This window comes from Thalassophryne amazonica, chromosome 2, assembly GCF_902500255.1.
Source record: "Thalassophryne amazonica chromosome 2, fThaAma1.1, whole genome shotgun sequence".
Lineage (NCBI taxonomy): Eukaryota > Metazoa > Chordata > Actinopteri > Batrachoidiformes > Batrachoididae > Thalassophryne > Thalassophryne amazonica.
The window spans coordinates 26,732,952-26,744,493 of NC_047104.1; positions in this window are offsets into that span (position 1 = coordinate 26,732,952).

The window sequence follows — 11,542 nt, forward strand, 5'->3', positions numbered from 1 at the left end:
GGTTATCAACACGGAGGTGTTTTTCCTGTGCCGCCGCACCGCGTCGGCTGCGTCCCGACGCGCGGATCCGTCCGCACGTCTTTCATTAAAAAAATCTCCTTTAACAGTGGAATATCCGGATAAAATGCTGAAACCGACTTCTTCTGAAACTTCTCTGTTCTCTCACGACGTCCTGGATCAATAGAGCCTGAAATGTGGAGGTTTTCAGCTTGAACAGGCTGACGACGCCGCCTGAGAGCGCTGTGCGACGTCTCACACCGTGAAAAGTCCTTAAAGCGACAGAATCACCTCAAAATCTCTCATCAGCTGTTAAAATTTTCACTGAAAACCAGCTTAATTTTTCGAACCGTGTCCACTTCGATGTGTCTCACAGGTTTAGAAAAAATTTTGATCAAACAACGCGCCAGTCTCTCAGCAACTTCTCAGACAAAGGAATTCCGACGAGGGGCTGGACGACTCCTCCCACAAGGAGTGCTCACAGGCGAATGACGTCACCGACAGGCGTGGAAAAACTCACGCATGCGCACGAGGGTTCAAGCATGTCTGACGTAAAAACATATGAATGAAATCCATATAGTTTTTGAAAAAATAAAAAGGACCGTTACTTATTGACAGCCCTCGTATATATACATACACATGGGTATGTGTCTGTGCCTGTGTGTGTATGTGCATATGTACAAGTAAGCGTGTGTATTTTTAACTTATCTGTTTTACTCTGGTTTTTATCTGTTTCATTTTGCTGTTTAATTGTATATTATATTATGAGTAACATGCAATATGCTGATGAATTTTCCATAGGCATGCAAAGCAGTGTACTGTTTGTTGTTGTATTTATTGATTTTTTGAGACAGAAATGTTTGCAGAGCACCTGGAGTCCAAGACAAATTTCCCTTGTTGACAATAAAGTGTATCATGTCATATATATCATACATCATATCACCATCCTTGATGAGTCCAATGATGAGATGAGATTAACTATACTACTTTACTTTACCTTACTTTACTTTACTACTTTACTTTATTGATCTACAGTGGAGAAATTATGTTGATGATGGTGGTGTTGTCCGCAAATTCAGGAATAACAGAGGGGTCCCCCGAGGTGGAGTCATATGTATAGAGGGGAGAATAGCAGTGGGGAGAGCACACACCCTTGAGCGGTGCCAGTGCTGATTGTCCATGTGCTCATGTGCTGAATGTGATACTCCTCAGCCTCACCTGGTGTGTCCCATCCATCAGGAAGTTGAGATCCACTAACAGGTGTGAGCTGGCACAGAGAGGTTGGAGAGATTTTGTGGAGAATGTCGTAGATGATGGTGTTGAATGCCACGCTGAAATTCATGAACAGGATCCTCATGTATGTGGCAGAGTCCAGGTGCTGCAGGATGTAATGCAGTCCCATGTTGACTGCACCCTCAAATTACCTACAAACTGCAGGGGGTCAAGCATTTATGGATTTAATGTTTTTGTTGTTGTTTGTTTTTTTTTAATTGAGATGCACAATTCCACAGGAGTGGAGCACACAGGACTGTGTCCACTTTTAATCTTTTTTATCTGGACTGCTTCGCTGCCCCTGCTCCTCTCTGAGGACGTGCAGTGGGAGTTCTTTGATGTGCTCATTGTGAGTGAGGAAATATGAGACAAGCATTCATTAAAGAACACACACTGCTCAGTTCCAGCTCCAACAGCACACACATCTTTAAAGTAGACCTGCATTGAAATAATTTGGTCAGATCTCAGAAATAAATAGCTGATATGTATTTATAAGACCCTTATGAATGCAGTAAAGTAAATCTGCAAGCCCAACTTTGTAATTCAGTGGAGAAATCTTCATTTAAAAATGACAATTTTCAGCTAAAATTTGGCCCTCAGTGAAAACTGTTTGTACATCCAGGTCATTGCAGTGACGTCCGGCAAAAGACAGAGCGCTCCCGCCTTCAGTCCGATCCCGCATTGAAATTGATTTTATCTGTTAGTAATGTTACTGTTATAACATCCTGGTTTCAGCATCCAAAGTAAGCTGCAATGAATGTGAGATACAGCTCTGCATGCTCAGATCAGCAGCGACATCAACAGCGGGCGACGTTCTTCCCTGATGCCTCACTCTCTGCCTCCGCTGCGCTTACTGAGTCTGCGTGCTCGGTAAACACTGAAGCAGGCCAGTCACATCACCCCCGTGTCTGCTGTGCAGCCGGCACCACGTCCCTGTCTACTGAATGGAGGTGCAGCCAACTTGGCAAACGTCCAGAGACTACGCTTGCTGTTTTTATGCAGAGTAGCCGGTGACACCTGTTGCTGCAAGGACAGACTTTCCGCAGCGCCGCACAATCGGTAATCGGAGCCACAGAGCTCCGTGGGCCGCTGAGAGAGGTTTATATCTTTTTAATGACTTGGATTCTTTGCGGGTCCCGCCTCCGGTGTTACCGTTCGCAGGGTGCAAGACAATATGAAGTTTTAAAAAAGTAGATCCTTCCATATAAGACAAGAAAAGATGCAGATGCAAACTGACGTAAATCCACAAATTACAGTTGCCGCGCGCAATGCATGCTGGGATAGGGTCTTTTCCCTGACGTCTCGGCAGCGTCCCGGATGTGATGACAGTTTTGCGGAGGGCTAAATTTTAGCTGTAAATGTCATTTTTAAATGAAGATTTCTCTGTTGAATGACAGATTCTGGGCTTGCAGATTTACATTCAGAAGGTCTTATGTGTAAATATAAGTCATTTTTTGGTCCAAAGATCTGACTGTCATTTATTTCAATGCAGGTCTACTTTAAGCCAGGAAAGATCTGCTGTGGAAACTCTGAGTCAAAAAAAAAAACAAGGGAACAGAACGAAGGGACTTACAATGTTATTGCAGAATAAGTTAAATTAAATCAAAGGACAAGCACCCCGAAGCGCTTGCTGGACATCACTGTGTCAGGCAGAAAAAGACTTGTCCAGTGCGTGAAGGATTGCTGTGCGCACATCTCGGAGCCAGGAACAAAAGATCACATAAGTGGTGGATTATATACTGGACATGGAAGATAGGTCAGTAGATCCTACAGGGACATCATTCTCAGTCAGCGCTGTATGTGCATTATTATTTATTAATTATTAGTGCAGTGCCCGTAGGAAGTCTGTATTCCTATAGAAAATTGGGAGCTTAAGTAGTTTTTCATGGATGGTCGTATGAGGCTGTGTTTGAAAGTGGGGTGTACAAAGAAGTGTACTGACAAACTGTACATTTATTAAGACATGATTGACATTGAAATACAAAGAGACACGCAAATACCGATATTTAAAAAAAAGTTTGACATTGATCTAACATGGTCAGACATATATACACACACACAGATATAGGAAGGAATAAACACAGTTGGTGTACATGAAGCACAAATATATGGATGTGAATACAGAAGTTATTGATAATGTGAGTCAGGAACATTTAGGTTTGTTGTGAAATGTGTGGATTGATTGATAACTATTGTGTTTTCATAAATTTCAGCTTTTAGCAAGGACACTGTAGGGAGTTGAACCCCATTCCACTAATGTGAAAGTACCACTACCGGTGCCTTTTGCTTTTTTGGCTGTTGGGGAAAAGCAAAACAGTAATGCAACAACATGGTTTTTAAAAGTGTTTTGAAGGCTCAATCTGGTTTTCTGGATTTCTTTTTTGAGCTGAAGCGTATGTATGGTGGAATATTGTAATAAGTATGAATTTGTTTAGGTGATCGGGCGACAGTTTTAGAGATAGGGTCAAGTGGGAGGGGGAAGTGTTGGCTTTTAAATACTTGAAAGACAGTGGATTCTAAGACAGGATTTCGTACTGCTATAACAAACTGATGCAGGAGGTGGCAGAAATGTAACAATAAAAATGTTGGCTGCCGATATCCACCATAGAAGAAGAGAGGTGTGCTTGATGTGTTGACAGGGGTATGATGGAGTGCATTTCGGCATTTACAAAATGCCACAAAAAATTAATAATTAATATTAAATAAAAGTACTTAATTTATTCATATTTGCAGTCGGTCTGGGGAAATCGTCGGACCCATTGATTGTTCAGCTATGGCTAAGCTAACATCAGGCGATTAAACTGGTGGAGTAAACACCACAGAAGAAGACAGGTACGCTTGATTTTATTCACAGGCACGTGTCGAGAAGCAGTGTTTGTCCCGAGCGGGGCAACCCTGTAACGAAAATAAAGGTTTCAAAATAAAGTAAAAAGTTTCATAATAAAGGATGCACATCATCGTGCCATGCACAAGCCACATCTGAAAGCTGAGGCTGATCTGACAAAGAGTTAGAGAGCTATGCAAGCCACATACTCGCATTCACACAGATGTTTCTTCCTTTATAGATAGATTTTATGTTTTATTTTATTTTTTCTTGTCCTTATTGGGTTCAGTCTGGGGAATTTCCACAGTCTATTCACATGGATAATAGCAGGATATTAGAGCTGAACACTTTGCGCACAAATGTGTCATTGCTTCAGCTGCAAGTGGCCACTTCAGTGAAATACCAGATGGGATATTGTCGCTCGTTCGCATTTTGGTCACTAATTCACATCTCCAGTTGCTCTCCAGCACTCAGTGTGATAGTACCCTAAGCAGGCTCAAAGGTTAGGATCAAAGTTCATTATCAAACATGAGATTAGGACTAAAGATCACCACCTCAACTCTGCAATCAGAAGAAAAAGTCAGATCAAAGTTCAGCACACAGGATCTGAGATCAGTGATCAGCAGTAAAGGCAAGCATTCAGGATCTGAGGTCAGTCAGAAACAAAGCTGTACATGCGAACCCAAACATTTCCAAAACATCCAAAATACTTTACTGGAGGATCTGAGTTATTACTGATGTGGATGTCAAAGTCTCCAACAATCAAAATTCTGGCAGCATTAGTCACCAAATTAAACATGAAATCACTCATCAAATTATTTATGAAATCACTGCAGATACAATCAGATCTGCATTGGTATTTGGCACAAATTTTATGCTTAGTATCACGAGCAACATGAGTATAAATGTGCACAGGCAGATGGGCTTCATTCAAAGGCAGATGTATGTTTGGCTTTATCCACAGTTTGAATAAGATGATCACATCTAATACCCCCATCACACTAGAGACCGAATGAGCCAGAATCCCCTCAAATGAAATTTTGACCCATATTCGGGAAGTGTCGAGGTACATTCACAACCATCGGACAGCATTCTGAGTGTAGTCTAAACAGTCGAGCACAGATGTGCTGCCCGAAAGTTTTGCCCATGTTCAAAACAACTGTGGCACTATCAAGTGAAAATGCATCAAACAGCAGTCGACGTGCCATCTGGCCGCAATCTGATTATGTTCAAGATACTCTCACGCCATCAAAATAGCTTTCGGAACATTCTGATCGCGCTCAAGAGACATTCACCATGGTCACGCACATAATATCCAGCCAGCTTGTCCCAATTGTGCCACAGATGAGTTGTACGTGCACCTCCAATGGATCTCATTCGGGATGCACACAAGAAATATTGTTCTGTGCAATGTCTGCAAGTCAATGCATCTCAGAGCCGCAGAGCAGCATGCACATCTGACCGGGGCGTTATATCCATAGTCATTCCCTCCATAGGTTAGATAATGTAGGTGAAATAATATGATTATCATAGCTGTAACACCACGAGCAGATGCTCCGTGCTGCTGCCCCATAGCATTACATGGTATTGGCATTGGTATTATATATATAATATATAAAAACTTCAGAAACCACTAATTATGAGCGCATGTGTGCAGGGAGACTTACTGTACAATCATGAGTACTTTGATGTTGTGTTGCTAACTGGGATGTTAAAACACATGCGACATGTTCTTTAAAAAGATCAAATAAAAGCAAAAAACAAGGCAAGCAGTCGTATTTCAAAATGGAAAAAAAAAAAAATAAAATAAATACCCAGGAGGAGGGACCATAAGTTTTGTTAAAAAGAAATATCTTTAGACTCCTTGTAAAACAGTCAGTGGCTTGTGATGCCCTCAAGGTGTCAGGGAGGGAATTCCACAGGCGTGGAGAAGCAGCACAGAAGGCCCTATCTCCTAAGGTCCTTAGCCAGATTCTGGGTATGTGGAGGAGATTTAAGTGAATGGAGCGGGAGGAACGTGTTGTGTTTTGTGGGTTGAGGAGTTCTTTGAGGTAGGGGGGGCATGTCTATAGATGCATTGGTGTGTGAGGAGGGAGACCTTGTATTCAATCCTGGTGTAGACGGGAAGCCAGTGGAGTGAGTGGAGGATGGGGGTATTGTGCTCATGTTTACGCATTCTCATCAGGATCCTAGCTGCAGAGCTCTGGATGTATTGGAGCCTCTGTAGGCTCTTGCTAGTGATCTCAATGAGAAGTTCATTACAGTAGTCCAGTCTGGAGGGGATAAAGGCATGGACCAGTTTTTCGGCATCTGAGAGGGAGAGAATGGGGCAGAGTTTGGAGATGTTCCGGAGGTGAGAGAAGGAGGTCTTGCAGAGGTGGTTGATATGGGATTCAAAAGTGAGTTGGGGGTCCATTTCACACCAAGATTTGTGACTGCTAATGAAAGAGGGATATTTGAGCCAGAGAAGGTGATGTTGGTTATGGCGTCATGATTTGGTCTGGTGAGGAGTGCCAACATGAATGGCTTCGGTTTTGGAGCTGCTGAGTTGGAGGAAGTTGTGCTCCAGCCTGTGATAAGATCCCTGTCATCCTGGTCACTCCATGAGACGTTACATCAGCCAAGTGCTGACGGCACATGCCTTGTCCACCACGAAATATATATATCGCATATGACGCACCGTCCAGTGGCGCAACGTGCGGCATGCAGCCGAACAGCAAGATGCTCTGCTCCACGTCAGGGCTTGTGAAACACAATCACAAAGTCCAAAGAGTACAGTGAGGCATTAGCTGATTGGCAGGACACAGGCGTGAACCACAGTGTGCTCATCTCTTGGACCTAATCCTGGAGAGAGGAAAGGCGTGAGGCTGAATGATCTGATTACCCCTCTGAGCATGCGTAAGATCATTTCATCTGTACCTGAGTGAGGCTGGATCATCTGATCGCTGCGGGGCATCCCACTGTCTGCCACAGAGCTGATTTCCTGGAAAGAGTAAGAGAGAGAATAAGAGAAAGAAAGAGAGAGAGCACGTGTGAGGGGGAGGGGCGTGGTTGCTGTGTAATGCTTTACTGTCAGGACCTGCCTAATCTCCCCTCTGGATCACGTATGTCATCCAATATTTGTACTTGTATATGTTGTCCAGGGTCCCCTGATTATGGGTTTACTGTTATACACTGGACTGGTCGTTATTACCAGTGGCCACAGAGGTAACAGCGGTTGTGGGTGTTCTCATTGGTGTTCTGATGGCCATAATATACCCTCGCGGTTATGTGCACTACAGTTATGCGATCATCAAAGGACCCTGATTTACATGTTCACAGTTTATAGGTTGGATATCATCCGTCATCCAGTAGGAAGAAAAGGCAGGCCTTCAAAAGATAGCAGACCACAGCACTCGCTCTGCCACAACTTCAGGTGGCGATTGGACCACACCTACACAGCATTTGAGTGCATTCTTGTTATTATGTCTGCCAATAATGTAATAAAATCACCTATGTTTATTTATTTGTCTATCTGTCTGTCAGCAGGATTACGTCAAAACGACTGCAAGGATTTTGACAAAATTATCAAAGCAGATACATATTAGGGCAGGGAAGACTCCATTAAATTTAGGAGGTGATCTGAATCCAGATCCGGATGCTGCATCAAGTTGCACTTTATATAGACTTTTAAGGATTACGTCAAAACTACTTCACGGATTATCACCATATTTGCACCACAGATAGATGTTAAGCCATGGAAGAACTCATTCAATTTTGGAGGTTATCTGGAACCAGATTCTGGATCAAGTTTCACTTTATATTGAAGGATTACTCTTAGCAGGATTACATCAAAGCTACTGCATGGATTTTGATGAAATTTTCAAGAGAGATATATATTAGGCCATGGAAGACTCCAATAAATTTTGGAGGCGATCTGGATCTGAATCTGGATTCTGGATCAAGATTTTTCTTCATATATGCTTTGAAGGACTACTTCACAGATTCTCACCAAATTTGCACCACAAATAGACATTGGGCCATGGAAGACTCCATGGAGGTGATACAGATCTGGATTGGTGGATGACAGAAATCTCTGTTTGGTCTTGTTCTTACTGCATTCTGACAGCATTCTGGGTATTCGTAGTGTGTTCCAACTACAGCTGAACTAACCCTAACTCCATTCGTAAGCATACACATGGGATGTGCACAAATCAGTCAAGCGAGATTCACCAACATTGTAAGTAGTCGAAAGGCATTCATGTCCGTATGTCTGTCCCTCCCAACTGCGACTCGAAGTTTGGTGTATTTTTTCACCATTCTGGCTAATTCGGCTTGATTCCTGCTTATTCGTGCTTAGTGTGAAGGGCCCCTTCACACATAACATGATTGAAGCCGACTAGCGCACAAAGGAGGAATTGCATGCCATTTGCGTAAAATCGGAGCCACCTCAAACGCCTCGTACACCTGTAGCCACAATCATTCACACACACAAGCAGCCGAAAGACAGCGAATGCCCTGCACATGCTCATTTGATCCCCCTCTCAGCAGGTGTCAGCCAAAGTCCAGGTGCAACACATGAACATCTAACACCGCTCACTGGACACATAGAAAGGCGGGGCTAAGGCGCATCTGATATGATAGTAGACAGCAGGCGACCACGTTCAACCTGCCTGTGAAAATTAGCTAAGTGCAACACGAGTGTGGCGTCACCAAGCAACAGACATGCGTGTAATGGGTATAACTGTGCTGAACCCCCCCCCCCCCCCACACACACACACACACAAATGGCTTGTGGAGTGTGTTGTTCTCACCTCCCAACACACACTCACACACCATGAATCCAACATTGTCAGCTGTGGGGGTCCCAGAGTCCAGTCGCTGTCCAGCGCAGTGCGCTGCTGGACCAGCTGACCGCTGTGGACTACAACTCAGCTGGAGAACACGCAGTGCACATGTGTGAGTGGGCAGTCACGCCCTCATGAGCACCGGCCCAGATCTGAGTGCACAGCACGGTATGAAGACGGCCCGGCCGGTTAATGTCACTTCCACCACATAAATTGTAGTTTACATAACAGACAGACAGTGTACATAATAATACATACATAAAATTAAAATCACAGAAGAAAGCAACAGAGCGTGAGCCTTTTTGTTCTGTGAGCTGCTGAGTTCCGCTGACAGAGGTGGACATGTCCTCCTGCGATGTGCAGCTGTTCAGATATCTGTGCTCGCAAGTCATAGCTGGGGAACACCTGTAGTGGCTTGTAAGATACGACCTCACATAATTGTACTGTGAAGCACGGACGTCGGCATGCTGTCCTTACGTGGGAATAAATTAAAACATATTGTTTCATATTGCATCAGTGCACCGCAACGCTGGTGAATATCATGCCATGCAGGAAATCCCTCCATGAGACGCCCCTGCGAGTCACATGTCACTGCGGGATTTCCCCACATTGTAATAATTAAAACATATCACATTTGCAGTGGATCACTGCTGACGTGTTCACAACGCGAGAGCCCGACTCTTCATGAGATGGGAGCCGGCCGGTTCTTCATGAGACAAGCACATCAGGTAATTCACGTAAGACATAAAAGGGAGAACAGTAAACCACGTCATTTCATTACTTCCTGGTGTACATCTAGGCTGATGCTAATACCACTCTTTATGACAGGAATTACGTATTATAAATTGTGGTGTGCTGTGTGCGTGACTTTCCACATGCTCGCAATGTGTTCATGCGTGCAAATTTTTTTTTTTTTTTTTTGCCAGCTTGCACTCGGCCGAGACGGACGCATTTCCTTTTTGTGAAAGTCAGACGACGTCCCGGATCAATCAATCAATCAATAATTTTTTTATATAGCGCCAAATCACAACAAACAGTTGCCCCAAGGCGCTTTATATTGTAAGGCAAGGCCATACAATAATTATGTAAAACCCCAATGGTCAAAACGACCCCCTGTGAGCAAGCACTTGGCTACAGTGGGAAGGAAAAACTCCCTTTTAACAGGAAGAAACCTCCAGCAGAACCAGGCTCAGGGAGGGGCAGTCTTCTGCTGGGACTGGTTGGGGCTGAGGGAGGAACCAGGAAAAAGACATGCTGTGGAGGGGAGCAGAGATCGATCACTAATGATTAAATGCAGAGTGGTGCATACAGAGCAAAAAGAGAAAGAAACAGTGCATCATGGGAACCCCCCAGCAGTCTACGTCTATAGCAGCATAACTAAGGATGGTTCAGGGTCACCTGATCCAGCCCTAACTATAAGCTTTAGCAAAAAGGAAAGTTTTAAGCCTAATCTTAAAAGTAGAGAGGGTGTCTGTCTCCCTGATCTGAATTGGGAGCTGGTTCCACAGGAGAGGAGCCTGAAAGCTGAAGGCTCTGCCTCCCATTCTACTCTTACAAACCCTAGGAACTACAAGTAAGCCTGCAGTCTGAGAGCGAAGCGCTCTATTGGGGTGATATGGTACTACGAGGTCCCTAAGATAAGAGGGACCTGATTATTCAAAACCTTATAAGTAAGAAGAAGAATTTTAAATTCTATTCTAGAATTAACAGGAAGCCAATGAAGAGAGGCCAATATGGGTGACATATGCTCTCTCCTTCTAGTCCCCGTCAGTACTCTAGCTGCAGCATTTTGAATTAACTGAAGGTTTTTAGGGAACTTTTAGGACAACCTGATAATAATGATTTACAATAGTCCAGCCTAGAGGAAATAAATGCATGAATTAGTTTTTCAGCATCACTCTGAGACAAGACCTTTCTGATTTTAGAGATATTGCGTAAATGCAAAAAAGCAGTCCTACATATTTGTTTAATATGCGCTTTGAATGACATATCCTGATCAAAAATGACTCCAAGATTTCTCACAGTATTACTAGAGGTCAGGGTAATGCCATCCAGAGTAAGGATCTGGTTAGACCCCATGTTTCTAAGATTTGTGGGGCCAAGTACAATAACTTCAGTTTTATCTGAGTTTAAAAGCAGGAAATTAGAGGTCATCCATGTCTTTATGTCTGTAAGACAATCCTGCAGTTTAGCTAATTGGTGTGTGTCCTCTGGCTTCATGGATAGATAAAGCTGGGTATCATCTGCGTAACAATGAAAATTTAAGCAATACCGTCTAATAATACTACCTAAGGGAAGCATGTATAAAGTGAATAAAATTGGTCCTAGCACAGAACCTTGTGGAACTCCATAATTAACTTTAGTCTGTGAAGAAGATTCCCCATTTACATGAACAAATTGTAATCTATTAGACAAATATGATTCAAACCACCGCAGCACAGTGCCTTTAATACTTATGGCATGCTCTAATCTCTGTAATAAAATTTTATGGTCAACAGTATCAAAAGCAGCACTGAGGTCTAACAGAACAAGCACAGAGATGAGTCCACTGTCCGAGGCCATAAGAAGATCATTTGTAACCTTCACTAATGCTGTTTCTGTACTATGATGAATTCTAAAACCT